At 44.5% G+C, this 24,773-nt stretch overlaps 1 protein-coding gene across 5 annotated transcripts in view; it reads left to right on the top strand.

Moving 5' to 3' along the window:
• Positions 1 to 24,773, top strand: part of LOC147101762 (serine/threonine-protein kinase Nek6-like) — a 334,143-nt gene that overhangs the window by 250,941 nt on the left and 58,429 nt on the right. The window lies entirely within an intron of this gene.

Genomic DNA, 24,773 nt, shown 5'->3' with positions numbered 1-24,773 from the left:
GCTGTGCTCCTTTAAGGCCGTGAGGTCGAATCGCTGCAAATAGGCCCACTCTGAGGTCAATTAGAGGGTGCCTTTGTCTCTGTAGATTGCTAGCTGACTTTAAATCCCTTTGCTCAAGAGGGATTGAGCAAAGACTGGAGGCTGATTTTTAAATCCTGAAAGTCAGAAAAACAGCAATGACTGGCTTTGTTTCTTCTTTATTCCTATACCCTTTCAAAGATAATTTTGTATCTATTACAAAAAGTGGTCTCTCAAGTGTGACAGACTCTAGAATTATATCTATTTAATATATATATATCTGTGTGTATATACATGAGTTGATCTTCCATGGCATTGCAAACGGTGAGTGCAAAGACCAAGAATGATATTCAGGCCAAGCAGAGGGGAGGGGGAGTGGGCAGAAGGAAGAGGCTGGGGAAAATGGAGGGAGGAGGAGGGGAGGAAGAGAGGAAGAAAAGAGAAGGAGGAAAGGAGAGTAACAGGGAAGAGGGAGTAGGGAGGAGACGGTGAGGGACAGAAGCGGAAAGGAGAGAAGGGAACGAGGGGAGAGGAGCAGGGGGGAAAATTTGGGAGAATGATTAGGGGATGGGACAGGGGTACAAAGGATGTGGATAGGAGCGAAGTTGAAAGGGTGGAGCTTTCCTTATCGTACCTTCCCAGATCACTTTTCCCCTCTTACTCCCTGACTCTTCCCTATCCACTTCCTTTCTCAGTTCCTCAATATTCCCCATCCCCTTTCCCTCTTCTTTCCTACTCACCCCTCACCTCTTAATGTGATGTCCCATCCTTACCTCCCCAACCAGCCATACCCTAATTTGTTCTGCAGGTATAGCCCCCCCCCTCCTGCTTCCCACCCTCATATCTACAGCCAGATCCTCAACAGTTTCACAGCACTGAGGCTGGGAATCCGACACTTTTCAAAGCACTGTTGGCATTTCTAATATATTTGCCAACTATGGTTGGCAGCCAGTTTCCCACTGCAGGGAAACCAGCAAAGATTGGGCACCAGGCCTGGATGCAAACAGAACAGAGTTGGACGAGAGGCGGTGGCAGTAGCAGCGCCAGGGATGGCAGAGGAGGCTCACGGAGTTGTAAGCAGGATGCAGTAGGGCAGGGGGGAGCAGAAGGTCTAGGGATTTAGGAAAGATGAGGCAGCTGGCCCAGGACAGTGGGGGGACCCTACAGCAGCGAGGAAAAGCAGGCAGGAAGGTGAATAAAGCCCTCTTGCAGAAAGGATGGACAAGCGAAGGCAACAAATAAAAGTTAAAATATTTTTTGAATGTAAATTACCCGCAGGGATCCCAGTTTAGGGAAGGAAAATATATATATATAAAATTAAATAAAACTTGCCTGTAGTGCCATTGAGAGGAATGGACCTGCGAGGCAGTACTTGGAGGAGCAGCAGCATCACCTAGTGTTGGGAGGAATAAATGGTAAGCATAATGATAAGTATAAATAAGAAAAGACTTGCATTTATATAACGTCATTCACTACCTCAGGACATCCCAAAGTGCTTTACAGCCAATGAAGTACTTTTGTAGTGTAGGAAACCCGGCAGCCAATTTGCGCACAGCAAGCTCCCACAAACAGCAATGTGATAATGACCAGATAATGTTTTTTAGTGATGCTGATTGAGGGATAAATATTGGCCAGGATACTGGGAATAACTCCCCTGCTCTTCGAAATAGTGGCCATAGGATCTTTTACGTCCACCTGAGAGAGCAGACGGGGCCTCGGTTTAACGTCTCATTCGAAAGATGGCACCTCCGACAGTGCAGCGCTCCCTCAGCACTGCACTGGGGTGTCAGCCTAGATTTTTAACTCAAGTCCCTGGAGTGGGACTTGAACCCACAACCTTCTGACTCCGAGGTGAGTGTGCTACTCACTGAGCCACAGCTGACACAGCAATATGATAATGAGCAGTTAATACCTGATAGCCTAAAACTAACTCTCGGGTATTGCGGAAATAACACCCAGATGTGATGGAAGTGTGTGCTGTGACTTTCCTGGAACCACAGGAAGTGTGTGCTATACATAAACGTTTAGCATATTGTATGCATAATTGTTAAATTGTATTTGTGTTGAGTCAACAGCATTTTACCTCCAAAATTATTCCACATTTTTTGGAGAATTTGATTATTGGAAAATGTAAGGCATTTTCAAAACTTGGGTATCAATATTTTGTCAATGGAGAACTCATACTAATCAATGGTTTTAATATAAAAATGACGCAACATACTCTACCAATGCATGCTCCAGTACAAAGGGCCAGGGAACAATGTTTGTGATAGCAACAAATTAGATTCACTTATTTTGGTGATGAAATGTAACCCATCTTAATGTATCTCAGTCTGAAAAGCAAACATAGCTCCATATGTTTAAATGGATTTGCAATTGTTCTCATAAATCTTACTCAAGATTTCCCTAATGTTGATAATTCTATCCAACACTGTAATCCAACTTGTTCTCTAGCTCTGATGAGGCCTGTGCTTATTTATATACAACTGGAAAGAAACATTCAGCTCTCATTTCTTAGAGGTTACACAGAGGCTATCATAGATTGTTTTACTCAAATCAAAGATCCCTACTGTTCCTCCATGTTGGGTTTTGCTGAAGTTGTTACTTTAGGTTGCAGCTCTTAAGAGGTGACTTGAGAGCAAAATTTATACAACTTCATATCTCAACATATTTCTCCTGGAAAGGAAAGGTTGACAGGGAGAACTCTAAAGTGGGAACTAAAGTGCAATTCTAGGTAAAGGAATAAGATACTTCTTCTACAGGTTGGTTAATTTTTTTGCAGCACAGAAAATAGAGCAGGCAATTGCTGTCCACAATGACACCACCATATATTAGCAATAAATCAGTGTGTCTGCTCCCTGGTTTGCCTACAGCAGCAGCATTGTACCACACTAGATAGTGATTCAGCTTTACTTGGGGCCTAAGACAGAGAAGAGACTTGTGGTGTCGGGGACAATCAGGTGGGTGGTGGTGAAAGCCCCGGTATGGCAAGGATGAGCATGTGGGAAGATGGGTTCTTTCCTCCAGATGGCACTGTGGGTAAGTTTTGGATAATTTTACGTTCATTTTGTTTTCGTTCATGGACTTTGTTGCCCGCAGATGAGTTTTGTTCTAAGTTTATCTACCTTTTAACTTTCATTTCTGCCTTCCCACTTACACATCTTCCCCATAGCAGAGACATACTGAGGGAGTGTCCTACAGCAGGGGCCTGGCAGGAGTAGGTAAGGCCAAGGGAGCTGCCTGTCAGGGTAATGCTGCAGCTATGCCACCCAGCCATCCTACTCAAATGACTCAAAAGGAGCCAGATGCAGGCAGGCCCAGACAACCCACGAGCTATTGGCCTGTCACCAGCCGGTTTAGGACCATCTCATGAGCTTGCACAAGGAGGTACAGGGTCATCGCCATCTCCAGGACCACTCTTTCAGATCCAGCCACTTCACTTCCTCCTCCTGTTGGAAGAGCGCCTAGAAGAAGCACTAAGTTGGGTCATAGTAGACGTATAACAACTAGCCACTAAGTAAAAGCCACCGACACCTGGGAATCCCTGGCCCAAGACCGCACAAAGTGAAGGAGAAGCATCCGGGAAGGCGCCGAACACCTCGAGTCTCTTCGCCAGGAGCAAGCGGAAGCCAAGCGCAAGGAGCGCACGTCAACCCAAGCGCCCCACCCACCCGCCCCTTCAACCACCGTCTGCCCCACCTGTGACAGAGACTGTAGGTCCCGCATTGGACTCATCAGTCACCTGAGAACTCATTTTTAATGTGGAAGCCTAAGAAGAAAGAAGAGAGGAAGTAAAAGCACTGGGCAAAAGAAAACACTCATTTATAACATACCAAACCCTGTTAGGCTAATAAATATTTTGAATTCCATTTCCACTTTGTTCAGAGAGTTAATTTGTAATGAGGTAAATTACTGCAGCAGGAGATGAATGGATGAGAATGCATGGTAGATGAAGTCAAGTAGATGATAATGGTGGACATGGTGTTTGATGGGACAGTTCGTTGTGAATATGTACCTAGCAATGCTTGTGCAGGGACAATTATTCATTTTCGTTGAAATTGTTGCCTATTAGACCTTGCTGCATGTGTCTTGCTAGCCCCAGTGCAGCAGCTGCCTCCTCAGCCTTGGGCTCATTGTCACCATCCTGTTCAGAGCTGCCTGATCCTCCTCTTCTCATTGATTCACAGTGATTCCACGGCTCAGGACAAAATTGTGCAGCACGCAGCATATCGTTATCACTTTGGATACCTTTGTGGGGCTATACAATAGGAAACGCTAAGCATGCCCAAGTAGTGGAATCTTTGCTTCATCATATTGTCTTTCAGCTGGGGATCTTGGGTTTTGAGATGATTTCATGAGCCACAGCTCAAGAGGGGTTCCCCGGCCTCCCGGGATTCACCCGTCCAATCTAGATATTCCATGAAATAATGGTTTCAGCATCTCAGATGTGCATGCCTGTAGAGCACTTCCTCATCCTCCAGTCCCTGAGGGGAAAAGGATTTCACATTGAAATGCTCATCCTACACGGAACACCTCCGTTCAGCCCGTAAGGGGGACCCCGAGCTCCTGGTGGCCTGTCACTTTAATTCACCGCTCCGTTCCCACTCAGACCTCACCGTCCTCGGCCTCTTGCATTGGTCCACGGCAGTTCAGCGTAAGCTCGAGGAACAGCACCTCATCTTTCGATTAGGCACTCTACAGCCCTCTGGACTCAACATAGAGTTCAACAATTTCAGATCATAACCTCAGCCCCTATCACATATATATATTTTCTTTTTTTTATCCACAATTTTTGTTTGCTATTTTTCCCTCCCTTCAGCTGTCCTTCATTCTGCCAGTGCAATTCACACCCCATCTTGAGCCATCCCTTGTTTCTTAACCTGTCCTGTTACCACCTCCTCTCGCCTTGAATATCTCTTAATGTCTCTCAGTGTCTCTTAATCTCTCCTGCTTTCTATCCTATCACGGACCTTCCCTTTTGTTCTTTCATCCCCTCCCCCTTTTCCCAGCCCCTAAACCTGCTTTCCATTTCTTGCTTTTTTCCAGTTCTGACGAAAGGCCATCGACCTGAAACGTTAACTCTGTTTCTCTCTCCACGGATGCTGTCCTGGCCTGCTGAGTTTTTCCAGCGTTTTCTATTGTTATTTCCTACGAGTTAAGGTTGATTTAATTTAGGTTTGAACTCCCTTCAATGCAAGAAGGCAAAATAAAAAAAGGAAAATAAAACAAACAGAAAAATGCAAAAATGAAGCCAAAAGAAAAAAAAAAGCAATGCACCAAACTAAGTGCAAACAAAGCAAAGAACTAACGAAGCTAAAAAAAAAAAATAATAATCTCACAAACCCATCTTTCAGAGACGCGCTCTCAGGATGGGTGTCTGCCAGGTGGATAAGCGCAAACCTCACTTCAATAGGAAGTGAAGGTTTAAAGAGACATTCGTGCCAGCGTCAGAAGCCTGTAATGATTCCAGCACAGCCCAGCTGCAAAAGGAAAGGTGGCGAAGCCCGGTGCAGAGCGGACACAAAGGCCTGCTCTTGTGATTTGGCAAGCCCCTCCCCCATGCAGATGCGAGGCCACTGCATAATGTTGTAAAATTTACCCTGTTGGGTATAAGACACTGAATTGTTGTGTGGGTTTGTGGCCCACCTTTGACGGTGAAACCCAGCAATCACTGCTTGGATGGCTTTTTATCAGTTCTCGGTCTGCCCACCCTGTGGGGTATCGCATGGATATGGGGGCATCTCCCTCAGGTAGATGGGTGAGAATTTACCTAAAATGTACGCCCCTGCAGCTCACTTGTCAATCTGGTCCAGGCCCTGGTGGAAAAGGCAATGTCCGTTAATCCCTTTCCTTCTTATCGATGCACAAACATACGCACAATGCCTTTTGGTGGGGAATAGAGATAAATAATGAATTATCTATAAAAAGAGCCCTACTTCCTCTTGACACGAGTAGGCTACTCATGACTAGTATTGATGGCATCATGACATTAGCAGCATGTTTCAGGCACTGCGGGGGTTTCTAGTAGTGTTTGGAAAACAGATGTTGCTAGATTACATGAACAATCATGATGTAAATTGTGTATGTTTTAGTTTAATGAAAACCCATGTACTTTTGCATGAATGAGTGTCTTAATTTCAAGTGCCTGTAAATACATACAAGTATTATGTCCGTGTGTAATTGAGACACGGACTGCAGGAGTTGGTTATAACAGGTCTTTATTAAGTGGAGACAAACTGGAACTAACTATGCAAAGTTACTACACAGGCTTATACACAGGGGTGGTCACTACTGGTACTGCCGTATACAGGGGCTGCAGAATATAGTTCCTTCTGCAAAGTACATACACTACAATTCCTCCCCTTTTAGCTAAACAGTACATAACATTCGATTAATAATTAAATAACATATTTACAATTACAGTTGCCATATACATTAGCTGAAGTTAAGCAATTATAAGTTCAGTCTTTGAGGAGGCTTCCTGATTCTGTCTGGATAACGCCTCTTTGGGGTATCAGGTTCTTCTGGCAGAGTTGATTCGGAATCAACGTCGTTGTTTGGTTCGTCTGCTTCCAATATTCCCGATTCTGAGGTAGATGCAATTGGTACTTCGGTATCATCACCAGGTATATCGGATCGTGGTGTGGAATTGACGTTTTCCAGTGACTCTAGAATCTGGTCAGCATGGCGTCTTACAATGCTCTCTCCAACATCCACGGTATACATTAGAGGTCCTTACCGTGTACAGATCGTTCCTGGCTGCCATTTCTCTGTGCGGTAGTCCCGGGCCAAAACTGGTTGACCTATCTTAAAACTCCTGGTCTGCCTTTCATTCATATTCTGAAACTGCCTGTTCTCCACATCTCTTCTGATGTTTGGCTTAACCAAATCGAAGCGGCATCGTAGTCTTCGATTGAAGAACATCATGGCTGGAGTTTGGTTGGTAACCGCATGTGTCGCATTCCGGTAGGCAAACAAGAAGTTATCCACCTTGTGTTGTAGGGGTATGTCTTCATTACACATTGCCTTGATAGCCTTCTTGAATGTTTGAACGAACCTCTCAGCCAATCCATTGGTGGCTGGATGATATGGGGCGGATGTGTAATGCTTAACACCATTGTTCTTTAAGAACCTCCGGAACTCTTCAGACACAAACTGTGGTCCATTGTCGGAGCAAATCTGTTCAGGCAGCCCATTTCTGGTGAATATGGTTCGTAAGACTGCGATAGTTTTTTCTGTGGTGGTTGAGGACATTTTTATTACCTCTGGCCACTTTGAATGTGCATCCACCGCAATTAAAAACATCGAGTCCATAAATGGACCAGCAAAATCAATGTGCACCCTTTGCCATGGAGATGAGGGCCACTCCCATGGATGTAGAGGGGCTTGTGGTGGGGCGTTTTGGACCTTCTGGCATCCTGTACAGCTCTTGGTCATCTCTTCGATTTCTCTATCGATTCCCGGCCACCACACAAACGCTCTGGCTAAGTTCTTCATTTTTACCCCTCCCAGATGACCCTCATGAAGCTCATTGAGCACTCTATCCTTCAATTTGGGTGGAATTACTACTCTGGATCCACACATCAAGGTTCCTCTGCACACTGACAGCTGTTCTCTTCTCGGCGAGAATGCTGGCAACAGTGGTTCGCCATGTGCTGGCCATCCCTTCACCGTTAAATCATAGACCCAGGAGAGTGTCGGGTCATTTCGTGTTTCCTTTTCTATGTTTGCATTCGTCACAGGTAGACATTCGACTATGGTCGAGTGGAATATCTCCACAGGATCCACTGCAGGTGCTTCTTCCACCGTCGGCAACGGTAGGCGCAACAATCCATCAGCATTCCCATGCTGTTTAGTTCCTTTGTACTCGATGTCATATTGGTGTGCCCCTAGGAAAAGGGACCACCTCTGTAGCTGTTGTGCTGTCATTATCGGGACACCCTTCTGAGGGTTGAAAATGGAGACAAGAGGTTGATGATCAGTTAGTAGAGTAAATTTCTGACCGTGCAGGTAGTGATTGAACTTCTTCACCCCCCACACCAGGCTGAGGGCCTCTCTGTCAATCTGGGCGTAGTTACGCTCGGCTGAAGTTAACGAGCGTGACGCAAAAGCTATCAGCCTCTCTGAACCATCAAGGAATTTATGTGACAGTACCGCTCCAATGCCGTAGGGAGACGCATCACACGCCAGTCTTATCGGTAGTGATGGGTTGTAGTGAGCCAATACTTCTCCTGAAGTGATTAGGTCTTTACTCTTCTGAAAGGCCCGCTTACATTCATCGCTCCATTTCCATGCTACTCCAGTTTGTAGTAGGGCGTTCAGTGGGTGCAGAATTGTGGACAAATTCGGCAAAAACTTATGGTAGTAATTCACCAATCCGAGGAATGACCTCAGTTGCGACACATTTTCAGGCGCTGGAGCCTTAACTACTGCTTCAATTTTGTCAGGGGACTTATGTAACCCCTCTTCATCAATCACGTGGCCACAATACGATATCTGTTTCTTAAAAAACTTGCACTTAGGGCGATTGGCTCGTAGCCCATGTTCTCTTAGTCTATTGAGCACCTGCTCTAGGTTGGCAAGGTGTTCACTGTCATCTTCACCTGTCACTAGGATGTCGTCCAAGTAACACTGAGTCCCCGGAATCCCTTGCAGGATTTGTTCCATCGCTCTTTGCCATATCGCCGGAACTGATGCTACTCCGAATACCAGTCGATTATACTGGTAAAGACCTTTGTGAGTGTTTATCGTGAGATACTTCCTAGAGGATTCTTCAACCTCCATCTGCAAATATGCTTGTGCTAGGTCAATTTTTGTAAAACGCTTCCCTCCAGATAGTGAGGCGAAAATATCTTCTATCCTCGGGAGAGGATATTGTACTGTGTGAAGGACTGGGTTCACCGTCACCTTGAAGTCCCCACAGATGCGAACCTTCCTTGGCTCCTCAGATTTATTGTTTAATGTTTTCTTCATGACAGGAACGATGGGTGTCGCCCACTCGCTCCAGTCTACCTTAGATAACACGCCTGCATTCTCCAGATTCTCCAGCTCTGCCTCGACGGCTGGGCGAATTGCATATGGTACCGGTCTTGCTTTGAAAAACTTGGGAATTGCATTCTCTCTATTTTTATCGAGGTGGTTACGCCTTTAAGAGTTCCCAGTTCTTGTTGAAATACCTCTTTGGCATTAGCTAAGATTTTTGACAATCGTCCAGGTGTGACGTCGTCATCCTTTTTACCAGCCACCGTCAGTGCCTGAATGGAGTGCCAGTCTAAACTTATCTTTCTGATCCATTCACATCCCAATAACGGTGGTCCACCATCTTGCAGTATGTACAGATACAATTTCTGTATTTCCTTGCCGTTGTATTCGACAGGCACCCTTATTTTCCCTCTGGGGTATACTTTTTGCCCCGTATACGTCTTCAAGATAATGGATGTCTCTTTCAAGGGTATGTGTGAGAATAGCCGCTCGTAGTCTCGACGATTCATGACGGTCAGGGCTGATCCTGTATCCAATTCCATTTTGACTTGGAACCCTACTATCGTGAGGGTGACCCAAATGGTTCGGTGATCCTCTTTTGCGATTACGTTGTGAAGTTTGAGACAGCTTAGTCTCTTGTTCCCGGATTCACTCGCTCATCTGGTCTTCGGAACTACTGTCCGTCATCTTTTGTACTTTCCTGTACTGTTCCTTAGTAGCCTTTTTGTTGTCGTTAGTCTTCTTCCCAGACCTGCAAACTTGTGCAATGTGTCCCATCTTTCTGCATTGCCTGCATATTTTGTCCTTGGACCAGCAGTCCTTCTGGTCATGGGTTGTTCTGCCGCAGCGATAACATTTTTCAAATCCTCGTGTCATTTCGTGGGTGCCGTATTCCTGTGGCTTTTGCTGTATATCCGCAGCTCCCCTTGCTGCTGCTTTGTACGATACTGCCACGCTGAAAGCCTTATCTAGCGTCAGCTCTTTCTCAGAGTAACCTATTCTGGGTTCCTTCACTCAGGAGTCCACAGACAAATTTGTCCCGTAGAGTATCTGTCAGTCCTGCTCCGAACTGGCAGTGCTTTGATAGCTTGCGTAGTTCCGTAAGATAATCGGCATTGCTCTCATCTTTATGCTGATTTCTCCTGTGGAATTTAAATCTTTCTGCTATCAGCAGCGGTGTAGGATTTAGGTGTTCCTGTAGGATATCAACAATTTAGTTAAAACTCTTCGCCATCGGTTTGGCTGGAGTAATCAGGTTCCGCAATAGGCCGTATGTTCTTGCGCCCATTAAGTTTAGTAGTACCGATGCCTTTTTCTCATCGGCTACTTCGTTTGCCTCGCAATATACTTCGACTCTTTCCACATATGTGGTCCAGTCTTCTATTGCATTATTGAAGGCAGTGATATTGCCAATCTTCGGCATATTGGAAATCTAAGATGGCGCCTCCCGCGCTTTGCCTTCTTCCCCGATTTAACAAAATGGCGCCTCCCGCGCTTTCCGTCTTCTCCGCTGCTGCTAGCGCTGTTGCTGGCGTTTTATGCCTTGATGGCGACGCCCTATAGTCTTCGCGCACTTCCCCCCGCACTGCTGCTAACGCCGCTCTCCGCGGTTCCCGTGGCAAACTGCAGCTCCTCGCGGCTTTCCGCGCTTCTAATTTCTTTTATTTCCCCATCGTCGGAGCAACCCTGCGGGACACTTTCCTCCCTCTTCTCGGGCCTGTATGCTGCCCGGCTTCGTAGCACCGGCCGCGCCCTGTGTGCTCCACCCTCTCTCTCTCTCTCTCTCTCTCTCTTCCCGACAACGCTGCTCGGCCCCGTTGAAAAGCCACCCAATCGAGCTCTGGCCCGCCGCAGCCCAGGAAGGATCAGTGTACTACCTGCCACCAGCCCGATTAGCTGGAACACCATCGACAGGATAACCAAGCCCCGCTCTCGACAGCCTCTCCTGCAAATCTTTCACTCCGATGAATCAGAGGCGGTTGCCCACGGTCGACGCCCGTTTCTTCTGTTTGGTTTTTTTCTTTCTTCCTTCTGGCCTCGACCTCTGACAACTTCGCTTCAGGGATGGATCCCCATGAGGTGGTGCAGACTGTAGGTAAGTTCGGATCTGCTCGTCGCCAGTATTATATCCATGTGTAATTGAGACACGGACTGCAGGAGTTGGTTATAACAGGTCTTTACTGAGTGGAGACAAACTGGAACTAACTATGCAAAGTTACTACACAGGCTTATATACAGGGGTGGTCACTACTGGTACTGCAGTATACAGGGGCTGCAGAATATAGTTCCTTCTGCAAAGTACATACACTACAACAATTATTTAGGATGTGACCACTTTTAAACCATAGATCGCTAGTTAAGAACATAAGAAATAGGAGCAGGAATGGGCCACTTGGCCCCTCGAGCCTGCTCCGCCATTCAATAAGATCATGGCTGATCTTGGGCTCAAAGCCACTTCTCCGTCCACTCCCCATAACCCTTCACTCCCTTATCTTGCAAAAATGAAATGTATTTAATGACCCAGCCTCCACGGCTCTCTGGGGCAGAGAATTCCACAGATTTACGACCCTCTGAGAGAAGAAATTCCTCCTCATCTCAGTTCTAAAAGGGCGACCCTTTATTCTAAAACTATGCCCCCGCGTTCTAGATTTCCCCACAAGGGGAAACATCCTCTCTGCATCTACCTTGTCGAGCCCCCTCAGTATCTTATATGTTTCAATAAGATCACCTCCTTCTAAATTCCAATGAGTATAGGCCCAGCCTGCTCAACCTTTCCTCATAAGTCAACCCCCTCATCTCTGGAATTAACCTAGTGAATCGTCTCTGAACTGCCTCCATTGCAAGTATATCCTTCCTTAAATAAGGAGACTAAAACTGTACGCAGTGCTCAAGGTGTGGTCTCACCAATACCCTGTACAGTTGTAGCAGGACTTCCCTGCTTTTATACTCTAGTTGATTGCTTACGTTTTTTTCCCCCCTTCCTCCTCCTGGAATAAAGCTCAAATCGCAGGTCCCAACATGACTTATTGCCAGTAAATATGTTTTGTGCTTTGGGGTCACCAGGTGTGACTGGGTCGGGACTGGAATGGCTCTGTTGAGAGTCCCGTTGGGGAAGCTGCCTCTGTAAATAATATGTTTGTCTGTTGTATAAGACACCCACCTGGCACATTCCCAGAAAAGCAGCAAAAAAAGATTGTCAAGCAGACCGCAAAACAGTCACAAAGTGCTGAGTAAATCTGGGATATACAGCATTTGGTTTGTTTCCAATTAAAACAAGGCATTCTGCAACACAGCTGTTGAGGACAAAGCTCATATTCCTAGTCTTTTGATGTATTATAATTTCAGGTTAGCATATGCAAGTACAAAGCTAATGCTTAGCTCTAAGAAGAGCTGTTTTCACATTGTTTTCTTTCATTTTCTATTTTTAGTGGGTGTTGTGTTTACAGATATACTGCTGCAGTTCTGTTTTACACTTTGAAAGACCTGTGCAATTTAGTCTTGCTTTACAATTATCATATTTGATGTGTTTTGAAACCTGCTATAACAGGGACCTGAACACACAATACCCAAGAGTAGATGCACACATTGATAAGGATAGTGGTGTAGAGACACTGAGAGATGTCCACAGTGCAGAGACCCTGAGAGATGTCCACAGTGCAGAGACCCTGAGAGATGTCCACAGTACAGAACCACTGAGAGATGTCCACAGTACAGGGACCCTGAGAGATGTCCACAGTGCAGAACCACTGAGAGATGTCCACAGTGCAGGACCACTGAGAGATGTATTTAGTGAAGAGATACTGGAAGATGTATATGGTGTAAGAGACACAGAGATTTACACAGTGAAAAGACACTGAGAGATGTACACAGTGAAGAGACACTGGAAGAGTTACACAGTGATTCCCTGATCGGACACTTCTGGCACAGAACGGTGCTTGTAAGGAGCATTAGTCGGGAAATCACAGCCGCACAGTGCTCACAATTTTGCAGTACCTGCTGGCTGTGTGCAAGGCCCCACCAATGCTGTGAGGGCTTGAAAAATTACCTTACTCTATAATCGACAGTTAGAAAGGCACAGACATGAGAATTAAGGGAATTGCAGCAAAAGCTAGAGTTCCTTGGATGACTAGAGAAATTAAAATTAAAGAGAGACTTAAAAAGAGACATTCGATAAATCTACAGCTAATTATACAACAGAAAATCAAGCCAAATACAGAAGGGAAGCAGGAAGGCTAAGAGCAGGTATGAAGAAAGATTGCCAAGTAATATAAAGGGAAATAGTAAAGGATTTTATAAACACCTAAAATGTAGAAGAACAGTTAAAGAAATGGTAGGGCCAATTGGAGATCTTATGGGGGATAAAAGAAGGGTAGAGAGATATTTAATGAGTAACTTTCCTACCATCATTTATTACAGAAGAATGTGGTATTGGAAATAAAAGGGTACAAGAGGAGGAGGTGAACAGTTCAACAGGATGACTATAGATAAGGAAGTAATAGTGAACAATATTGTTGAAACTCAAGTGTAAAAGGCACTGAGCCCTGATGACAGGCATCTACGAATGGTGAGGGAAGTCAGAGAGGAAATCGCAGCGGCTCGGGCCACAATCTTTCAAATACCCTTTAAATATAGAAGTTTTGCCAGAAGATTATTGGGTTGCCAAGGTAACATCTCTGTTCAAAAAGGGAGAATTGGACAAATTAGGTAACTGTCTTCTTCTTCTTAGGCAGTCCCTCGGGAACTGAGGATGACTTGCTTCCACACTAAAATGAGTTCTCAGGTGACTGATGAGTCCAATGGGGGACCTACAGTCTCTGTCACAGGTGGGGCAGACGGTGGTTGAAGGGGCGGGGGGGTGGGGTGCTTGGGTTGACATGCGCTCCTTCCACTGTTTGCGCTTGGCTTCCGCTTGCTCCCGACGAAGAGACTCGAGGTGTTCGGCGCCTTCCCGGATGCTTCTCCTCCACTTTGTGCGGTCTTGGGCCAGGGATTCCCAGGTGTCAGTGGGGATGTTGCACTTTTTCAAGGAGGCTTTGAGGGTGTCCTTGAAGCGTTTCTTCTGCCCACCTGGGGTTCTCTTGCCGTGTCGGAGCTCAGAGTAGAGCACTTGTTTTGGCAGTCTCGTAGGTACCTACATCAGTAGTAGTTAAGCTTCTAGCGTCATAATACAGGATAAAACGAATACTCACCTATAAGAGACATGGGTTAATTAAGGACAACCAACATAAAAGGCAAGTCGTGTCCGATAATTTTAATAGAGTTATTTGAGGAAATGTGAAGTGATGTAATTTGGGAGGAAGGTAAGAGGAAATATACAAAAAACGGTAAAACTCAGAGGAGCAGAAAGACTTAAGGGTTCAGATGTATATATCTTTAAAAGTTGGAGGGCAAATTGATAAAGCTGTTTTAAAAAAGAAATGAAACCCTAGGTTTTATAAATAGGGGTGTAGAGTACAATAGCAAAGAGATAATGCTAACCCTTTACAAATCATTAGTTAGGCCAGAGTTAGAAAATTGTGTTCAGTTGTGGGCACCCTACTTTAGGAAGGACATCAAGGCCCTGGAAAGTTGCAGGGGAGATTCACTAAAATAATCCCAGGGATGAGTGGCTTCAGTTATGAGGAGAGACTAGAGATACTGGAGCCCTTTTCATTAGAACAAAAAAGGTTAAGGGGCGGCTTAATAGAGGTGTTTAAAATTATGAATGGCTTCAATAAAGTAGATTGAGACAAACTAATTCCACTGCTTTCAGCTGCCTTGGCCCGAAGCTCTAGAATTCCCTCCTTAAACCTTTCCACCTCTCTACCTCTCTCTCCTCCTGTAAGATGTTCCTTAAAACCAACCCATTTGACCAAGCTTTTGGTCATCTGTCCTGATATCTCCTTCTGTGGCTCGCTGTCAAAAATGTTTTTATTGATATCGCTCTTTTAAGCGCCTTGGGACGTTTTGCTACATTAAATGTGCTATATAAAAGTAGGATGATGTTGTTGTTGTTGGTCAGTGATTCAACAAGTAGAGGATATATATTTTAAGATCATGGCCCAAAGAATGAAAGGAGAGGTTTGGAAATGTTGTCCTTTAATGCAGAGGGTCTTAGGACATCCAATGCCCCACCAGAAACAGTGGTGGAATCTTAATCCATAAATAATAGCTTGTAAAACAGAATTGGATAATTATCCGAAAAATATAAAGTTAAAAGGGCGTGGAGATTGTTTTAAAAAAAAGTGTGTGGGAACAGAGCAGGGGAATGAGACTAAGTGGCAGTTAACTCAGAGAACTGGCATAGGCACATTGAACCAATAGGCCTTCTATGTACAGAAACACAGAGACATACTATAATACAGAGACACTGAGACACACTATAATAGAGACACTATACAGGAAACTTTTTTTTATCCGGCACGGACGGGACCGACGTGGTGCCGGTTCATCAAAAATTCCGGATAACCGAACACTATAGTAAAAGATACGGAGCTGAGAGCTCCGTATAAAGCAACAAACCCTGTTGCTACAGCTTCAAAACAATGGCCACAAGTTGCAAGTGTCTCTGTAGCTTAGTAACAGCTGCAGCCACACCCTTGCACAGCAACACATGGAGGAAGGCAAGTAATAAAAGTTACCTGAACCTACTCCTGAATTTTGCCGGTTAACCGAGATTTCCGGTTATTTAGATGCCGGTAAATCGAAAGTTTCCTGTAATACAGAGACACACTATAATACAGAGACACTGAGACACACTATAATAGAGACACTGAGAGACACCATAATACAGAGACACCGAGAGACACTATAATACTGAGACACACTATAATAGAGACACTGAGAGACACCATAATACAGAGACACTATAATACAGAGACACTGAGAGACACTATAATACTGAGACACCGAGAGACACTATAATACTGAGACACTGAGACACTATAATACTGAGACACACTATAATACTGAGACACACTATAATACTGAGACACAGTATAATACAGAGACACAGACACTATAATACTGAGACACACTATAAGACAGAGACACTGAGACACTATAATACAGAGACACTGAGAGACTATAATACAGAGACACTGAGACACACTATAATACTGAGACACACACTTAGTGGGCGGAATCCACATTGCGGATTCCGCCTACTAAGGGGCACAATGGACATGATCTTCACCGCACGTCAATTACAAAAGAAATGCAGGAACAGCGCTAACCGCTATACATAGCCTTCTTTGATCTCACAAAGGCCTTCGACACTGTCAACTGTGAGGGATTATGGAGTGCCCTCCTCAAATTCAGCTGCCCTCAAAAGTTTGTCACCATCCTCCGCCTGCTTCACGACGACATGCAAGCCGTGATCCTGACCGGTTCCACCACAGACTCAATTCACGTACGAACCGGGGTCAGGCAAGGCTGTGTCATCGCACCAATGCTCTTCTCGATCTTCCTTGCTGCAATACTCCATCTCGCCCTCAGTAAGCTCCCCGCTGAAGTGGAGCTAATTTACAGAACAAACGGGAAACTGTTCAACCTCCGTCGCCTCCAGTCCAGATCCAAGGTCGTCCCATCCTCTGTCGTCGAATTACAGTATGCAGACGACGCTTGCGTCTGCGCTCACTCGGAGGTCGAACTCCAAACCATCGTCAACACCTTCACCGAAGTGTACGAGAGCATCCGTAAGACAAAGGTCCTCGACCAACCTGCCCCCACCACACTGTACTGCCCCCCGATTATCAAAATCCACGACAAGGCCTTGAACAACGTGGACCACTTTCCGTACCTCGGGAGCCTACTGTCAACAAGGGCAGACGTCGACGACGAAGTCCAACACCGCCTTCAGTGTGCCAGTGCAGCCTTCGGTCGCCTGAGGAAGAGACCAGGACCTCAAACCCGGCACTAAGCTCATGGTCTACAGGGCAGCAGTGATACCCGCCCTGCTGTATGCCTCAGAGACATGGACCATGTACAGCAGGCACCTCAAAGCACTGGAGAGGTACCACCAACGCTGCGTCCGCAACATCCTGCAAATCCATTGGCCCAAGACTGCACAAAGTGGAGGAGAAGCATCCGGGAAGGCGCCGAACACCTCGAGTCTGTTCGCCGGGAGCAACCGGAAGCCAAGCACAGGCAGCGCAAGGAGCGCACGTCAACCCAAGCACCCCACCCGCCCCTTCAACCACTGTCTGCCCCACCTGTGACAGAGACTGTCGGTCCCGCATTGGACTCATCAGTCACCTGCGAACTCATTTTTAATGTGGAAGCAAGTCATCCTCGGTTCCGAGGGACTGCCTAAGAAGAGGAAAATACAGAGGCACTGAGACAGACACTATAATACAGAGACACTGAGACACACGGTAATAGAGAGACACACGGTAATAGAGAGACACACGGTAATAGAGAGACACACTAATACAGAGACACTCTATAATACAGAGACACACTAATACAGAGACACTCTATAATACAGAGGCACTGAGAGACACTATAATACAGAGATACTGAGAAACTAGGAGCTAAGGAGGATCCAAATTAGACAGGGTTCTGATCCCCATCCAATGGTTGCTGCTGGAAAGTGCTCTTGCGCGGACATCAACGGGTAGAAATTGGTCTTCGTTGCGCCTGTAAAACAGGGACAAAAAGGACCAATTTTGAGGGTGCAACGTCCCACGCTTGATCGGCTCCTGCATTACGGGTTCCGCCTTGTTAGTAAATGCGGCTTTGGCGGTGTTCCAAAAGGCCGTTTAAAACTGGCATTAGGCCCCTAACCTCTGTCAACGAGGAGCCTAACCTCTGTGCACGAGGAGCCTAACCTCTGTGCACGAGGAGCCTAACCTCTGTGCACGAGGAGCCTAACCTCTGTGCACGAGGAGCCTAACCTTTGTGCACGAGGAGCCTAACCTCTGTACATGAGCCTAACCTTTGTACATGAGGAGCCTAACATCTGTTTTGGGTCCCCTGGCGGAGATTAGTTGACGATTAGCGGAGCAGGTGCTGGGCCTGCTCCGATTTGAATTCTTCAGCGGCCTCCCACGAAATATAAGTGAATTATTTTTTAATCTATTAATCGACATTGCTGTGGAGCCAGAAGGAGCTGGAGTGCCCTCCTGTCTCCACAGCACTCGTGATCAAACCCTGACTTGTTGTACCCGCTCTCCCCCACCCCACGGTCTTACCTTCGGGCGGCTGCTAGTGAGGCAACCAGCCCAATGTTCATGTTAAGTGTCAGCTGTGGCTCACTTGGTAGCACACTCGCCTCTGAGTCAGAAGATTGTGGGTTCAAGTCCCACTCCAGGGACCTGAGGACATAAATCTAGGCTGACACTCCAGTGCAGTGCCGAGGGAGTGCTGCACTGTCGGAGGTGCCGTCTTTTGGATGAGACGTTAAACCGAGGCCCCGTCTGCTCTCTCAGGTGGACGTAAAAGATCCCATGGCACTATTTCGAAGAAGAGCGGGGGAGTTATCCCCGGTGTTCTGGCCAATATTTATCCCTCAATCAACATCACTAAAACAGATTATCTGGTCATTATCACATTGCTGTTTGTGGGAGCTTGCTGTGCGCAAATTGGCTGCTGCATTTCCCTCATTACAACAGTGACTCCATTTCAAAAAGTACTTCATTGGCTGTAAAGCGCTTTGAGACATCTGGTGGTCGTGGAAGGCGCTATATAAATGCAAGTCTTTCTTTCTTTAAATGAGCGAGCTGCCTGCTGAGGCGCGACAGGCACCTAAGTTATTGAAATGAGGCCCAAGGCCCAATTTGAGGCCAGCCTCGGGCCTCCCAGCTGCCGACTCTGAGCCTGAATACGAGCCTAGATGAATTTGTACTCCCAACTGAGGACCGGATCAGGCTCAGCAGTCATGCCTCGCTGTTTAAACAGGCTGCCGTTACCTGCTGCCTAAGCTCAGATGTGAAGAATGAGCGTTCATGTACTGGAGGGCTGCTGACACCTGTCGAACTGCACTCCAGTGAAGTCAGCACCTGTAGGAGAGGGGGAAAAAAATAATGAATGTACATCATGTGGCCACATCCATCAAACCAACCCAGGTTATTTTGTGAACCCGTTCTGCTGGCTTGTTATCATCCTGGAATTTAAAAAAAACTCCAGAATCTGATTGATTGATCCAAGAAATAAGGATTTGATTGATATTTAGATTGCTACGATGTGTAGTAAATGTGAGTAATGAGATCTCAGGCTGTTACCTGGGATTATAAAATAGTGATTAAATGAAACACTTCATCACCTGGAAGACAGGACCACCACAGGTCTTTAGCTCACACATGTTGTAAATCACACTTGTTTGTGAAAGAACAACCACACTAAAAATGAATTCTTTATTATTTTCATATGTTGTCACGTTTGGGATTATTTTGAATGAGCAACATGGCCAGATTTTCTTGTTGACGGATAGACTCACAGTTTGCCTCGTGTGATGCACAATATGTGTACAAACAGTAACAAGCCCCTACTCTGACCCAATCCTTTCGTTCTTTGATGAGTCAGCTTTTTTTTTAATAACCCACCAGACATCCCAAGAGCAGCTGCTTAAAGAAATACAAGAATGGGACTCAGCAACATCCGAACAAGAAAAGTAGGAGTGCAAGATTAAAGAATATTAAACCGATACTGTGGTGATTTCTTCTTTGGTTCCCATGACATTTATAACGAATTAGAATAATCACTGCATACTGTTAACTGGCTATGAGCATCCCACCGGTGAACTACTGCAACAGCCTACTTGATGGAAAATGTTAGCGTACAATTGTAGCTCCAGGATCTCAATCTCTTCCATGGATTCCTTTTCATTTAAACTTAAAAAACACATTGTTATATTAACCCTAAAAAACCTTGATAGGTTTCACACTTTCCCCTGTAGGCTACCCACTCTTGCTTCTTTTTTATTTTTCCAATTGTTTCTCGATGAAACCTATTTCCCTAAAGCCTTCCTGTATTTTGAGCATGTCTTGGCAGTCCATTGGTGAGAAAGCATCTCATACCTAGTGGTCCAGTGACAAGTGCAGCTCAATGGGTAAAATGAGCCGCTTCTTTGGCAAACGTTCTATGAGTTAGTGGATAGATATGAATCCAGCTGGCAGTGGTTAGGGCTCATGTGTCTGTGTTCACTCTGTGAATGGTGAATACACATGTAGCTCAGCTCAGTCCGTGCTGGTGTACGTTACAGCTGGTGCCCCCGGTGGCCCAGAGAGGGTATAACCTTGGCTCTCAACGTTGAGAAAATGCAAATTGTGGGCCTTTCAAATCAACAGCAAATGTAGAGTGGCAAAGAAAAAACCTGAATGTTCATCAATTCTTTCCTTTCATTTTAATGGGATGAGCTTAAGCAGATTTTACAAAACAGAAAACGTGTGTGGAACACATTAATTTAAAATTCAGATATTTCAACTCATTTAATGAAACATTCTAACTTTTTTTTCAATAATTAAATAGTTCTAACGTTTGCACTCTGCAGCTGTGGCGAAAAGGTTCATAAGAGTCCTGGAAAATGTAACAGGTGTCAGTCGCCGCTCCTACCCGCGCATTTGGAAAAGTAACAGAAATAAATTCTCTCATGTCGGATCAGCCTGATCCGCCTCGCAATGTGTGCCTGTGTGGTATCATGACTGCCGTGTACTCAAGGGACATAAGTCTTTAGGGAAGTAGTGGGAATCCACGCTGCTTTCTGGTGCAAGTGACAAAACAACTTTCACGTGCATCCATTTTAGAACTGCAATAATCTGAGACACGAGTACTTCTTCAGAATAGAATGCATCTTGTACTTTCTAAATCTGAACATTTAAAAATATGAAATGTTGTTTCCCCCCTTCCCCCTATGGAGCATTTTTATAAGGTGGGTGTAGATTTTATTGCACAATTTATACATATTAGTCAAACAATTATTTAAAAATGTATCCTACTGAATAAATAGAATCGTCACATAACACAACAGAACCGGTGAGGGGCTTATTGACAGTTATATGCCCATCACTGGTTCTGTTGTGTTATGTGGAGATTCTATTCATTCAGTTGTCTGCAATCTTCATCATTTTTTAGGTAATAAATGACACGTCGGGATTTCTGCACCAAGTTCATGATTGCCAATCTAATGTTGTAAAATCTTGCTTTTTAAATTATCCGACACTAGAGATAAACTGATTACACATAGTTTAGATTTGTACACATGCAACCTATAATTGAACAGATACAGTCGTGTATTCCTACTTGAAACCCTAAGCAATACAATACGAAATGCCACAACCTCATTTACAGAAAAGCCCAGCATTGCTTGAGGAGTCTGCTGATGATTTTGACTCCTTAAATTACAATCCCTTGTTTGCTTTGACCTAATGTAACATATCTGACATATTTCTTGACATTGCTTTGGACAAAGTAATGATTTTTTTTCCCTCTCAAAAATGCATAGTCCCCACAGGCTTAACATGTCTGCATATCTTAACCAGGAAAGCTACTTTTGCTGTGAGGAAGAAACCAGTACAACAGGGTGAAGGGGGAGGTGGGGTGGGTATAGTTTCTTACAAGATTTTTTTTTCAAATTGATTTGAATAGAAATATAATCTAAATCTGGTAAAGGGCATTGTGCGCGCATAAACAGTAAATACTCCTTTTCAGCCGTGCCTCATGGAACTAGATTTGTATGTGTGAAAATTGTTTCCTTAGAAACCACCCCCATGTTGTCATTTCATAAAGCTGCTGACCCATGCATTGGGTGAAACCATATGCAAATGGACTTTATCCTCTAATTTTTTTTCCCTCTTTTTCTATTTCCTGACATCAAATTGGCATAAAAGAGCATTCGACAACGCCGCGACCAGTCTGACAGGTGTACTATCGGACTCTGGCAGCACGGCCTACTCAATGTCAGAGAAAGAAGCAATAATTAGAGCAAAGAACAGAATGAACGTCAAACGAATTACCAGGCAGCGTCTCATATTTGTCAGGAAGGATTGCATACATAAGAATTAAGTGACAGTACATGCCGGGGTAATGAAAGAAAAATGAAAGATTTGCCCATACATAGCGCGCAGGATACATGCGTATGTCTAGCTCGAAGCAAAAGCGAGTAACCACGACAAATTATGCTGCTGGAGTTTTGAGAACCGTTATTTTGCAGATGCATAGAGCCTGTAATTTGTTCAATGATCGATTTGCCACAACACTTTTTTGGTGTGTGATTTGAAAAATTCCATTTCTCTCGATTAAAGATGACCTGCATTATTTATTTTTGTGTAAGAATACTGGTTTTGAAATTTCGGATTTGACTCCAAATATTACGTGAGCTACTGGTCAAAATATATAAACAGGCTTTTCCTTCGGCAGATACAGACAACAACCAAACTAAATTAAGTTCAAATGCTGAAATTTCAGACACTTCATATCCACACTAAACATAAATATGAAATAATGACATTAACATTAGTTTTGGATCACCATGTAGTTTAATTTTTTTTACATAAAGTTGAGATCTTAGTCCCACTGTTTGCAAAAAACACTGACCCCACCCCCTGTCTACCCTATTTGCTCTGTAAATTGGTAGGAACTTACAGCAAAGAGCACAGATCAAAGTAAACAACGACCACAATTCAGGATCCCGAGACTGTATCTAAAAATGTAAGAAATCTCTGAAAGGAATTGTCTTTCATATACCATATTCAAGTTCGAACGTGGCTTGATACTGTACTTTCAAAATCTACCAGTTCAACTTCTGAGTCATTACACCTTTTAGAGCAAACAGGTTACAGTGGATCAAGGTAAATTTTAGATTTGAATGCATTGCCTGCCAGGTGACATTAAATTCGAACTTGGTTTCAGTTAGTAATGTCTTGTGGCATTCATGCCCCTCTTGTTAATAGAAATCTATGGGTTACACTTTCCATGAAACTACTTTCATACAAAAAATTAGTCACAATATAACTGGGCAACACCAGCGATTGGTCCCTTAGGCCTGTGAATCAAACTAGTCATGCTAGATTTAAAAGCAAACTGACTCTGAAGCCAGATTAACATGCTGGAAAAGAAATAATATTTCACTCACAGGCACACATTCAGCCCTGCCGGTTTAACAAGAAGAAAATAAACAGCCTGTGAGAAGTGGGAGCGAGTGAAAAATCCAATTTGTTGTAATATAAAATTACATTAAAAAACCAAGAGAATGAAAATGATCATGAAAAGTAATTAGGATCTTAGCGGTTTTGCTCTACATGTGATCCTAGGATGGATGGGGGGTAAAATTGCATTTCATTTGTGATATGAAGAGATGCTGATCAGATTTTGACTGCAGAGCCTGAGTACTTGGGGGACGAAGAAATGACAGGCTGTGCAGTTCTGAGCTGGTTTGGGATCAAAATGGGCACGAATGGCTTAACCCAGTCCAACCGCATCCAGCATAGCTGCAGCTCATTCCAAACAATGTTATTTTTTATAATATGTAGAAGCTCCTTTTTCACCTGTTTTTTCCATTGATGAAAAAGTAGGCTGACAAGTTGACTGCACAAGAAAAGAGGCACTAGCTAAGAACAATAGCTAAGTAGCAACAAAGGTTGAGGAACACCACAGATTCCTGACAGGATCACAAAACAATACTGTAGGCAAATAGCCGACAGGCTTTGGTGCAACAAGGTGCAGATTACCCCTGTATCATTTTCAGGATACGCAGGTTGATTGGAAAACCACCATACATGCTAACTTTTCTACGTCCTATGTGCGTTACACTCCTTTGCAGCCTGTCTTACATACACAGGGAACCTGGTCCTGCGTGTAAATAATGGTAGAATTTGTGCTTTCCAGTTCCACATACACTAAAGAGTGGGCAGTTTCACAAATCCAAATCGTCGTCATTTTCCCCATACTGGCTCATGTAGGTGAGAGTGGCGTCACCCATTTGGACTTGTGAACACCTCCAGAAATTTCAGTTGATATGCTTATGGAACAAATATATATTTAATGAAATCATCTCTCAAGTAACAAACATAAATAAAGCCCTCTAGATGGCCCTGTGAAAGACTGTATTATGGAAACCTTTTTTGTATAAATAACTTAATCTTCAACACAAATTTTAACTCTATACGCTTTTTATGGCGCAAAAATATTTAAGATATAAAAAAGTGACCTGTACAAATATGTTGAGATGATTTTAATAAGGAAGGGAGCCCCGTGGCGGAGGCACCCCCTTCTAACTCTGTGGTTGCGGGTTTGCCTCCTACTCCAAACAAGTAAGGAATCCTGTCAAACTGACAGCTGTCTGCTGATCACTTCTGAAGATATCTCCAGCTAGGGAAAGACTGAAGGGAATTCTTTTCATTGCTCTGTGCCTGTGGGTTGACGCACACTTTTGGCAGTCAGACTCAAAGACAGTAGCAGAGGCATCAGAGCTGTGGCCCCCCTGCCCCTTCATAACACGAAGTTAGTCAGTGGAAGGGGACTGTTATAAACATATAAAAACTAGCGCTATTGGTAAAAACATGACTGTAATAGTGATACAATGTGCTTTATTTGAGATGCTGCGGGCTGTTTTTATTTGCGTCCCTGCCTTCTTTCACACTTTGGGATTTTGCTTTTTGATTATTTTGTAGGTGATTTTTTTGGGGGGGGGGAATGAGGACAACAATTCTGGAGAATGGAAGATTTTCCCCTTTGTGTTCAGATCAGCACAGCAGGGTTACAATTGGCCCTACAATATCCTAACAATGTACCTTGGCATTGTACATATCAAAAAGTAAATGGAGCATTAATTTAACCCACGCCCACCAACAAATATG

The sequence above is a fragment of the Somniosus microcephalus genome, chromosome 23 (genome assembly GCF_052327205.1).
Source record: "Somniosus microcephalus isolate GS21.2 chromosome 23, FLI_Smic_1.0, whole genome shotgun sequence".
NCBI lineage: Eukaryota > Metazoa > Chordata > Chondrichthyes > Squaliformes > Somniosidae > Somniosus > Somniosus microcephalus.
This window is presented reverse-complemented; position numbering and strand designations above follow the sequence as displayed.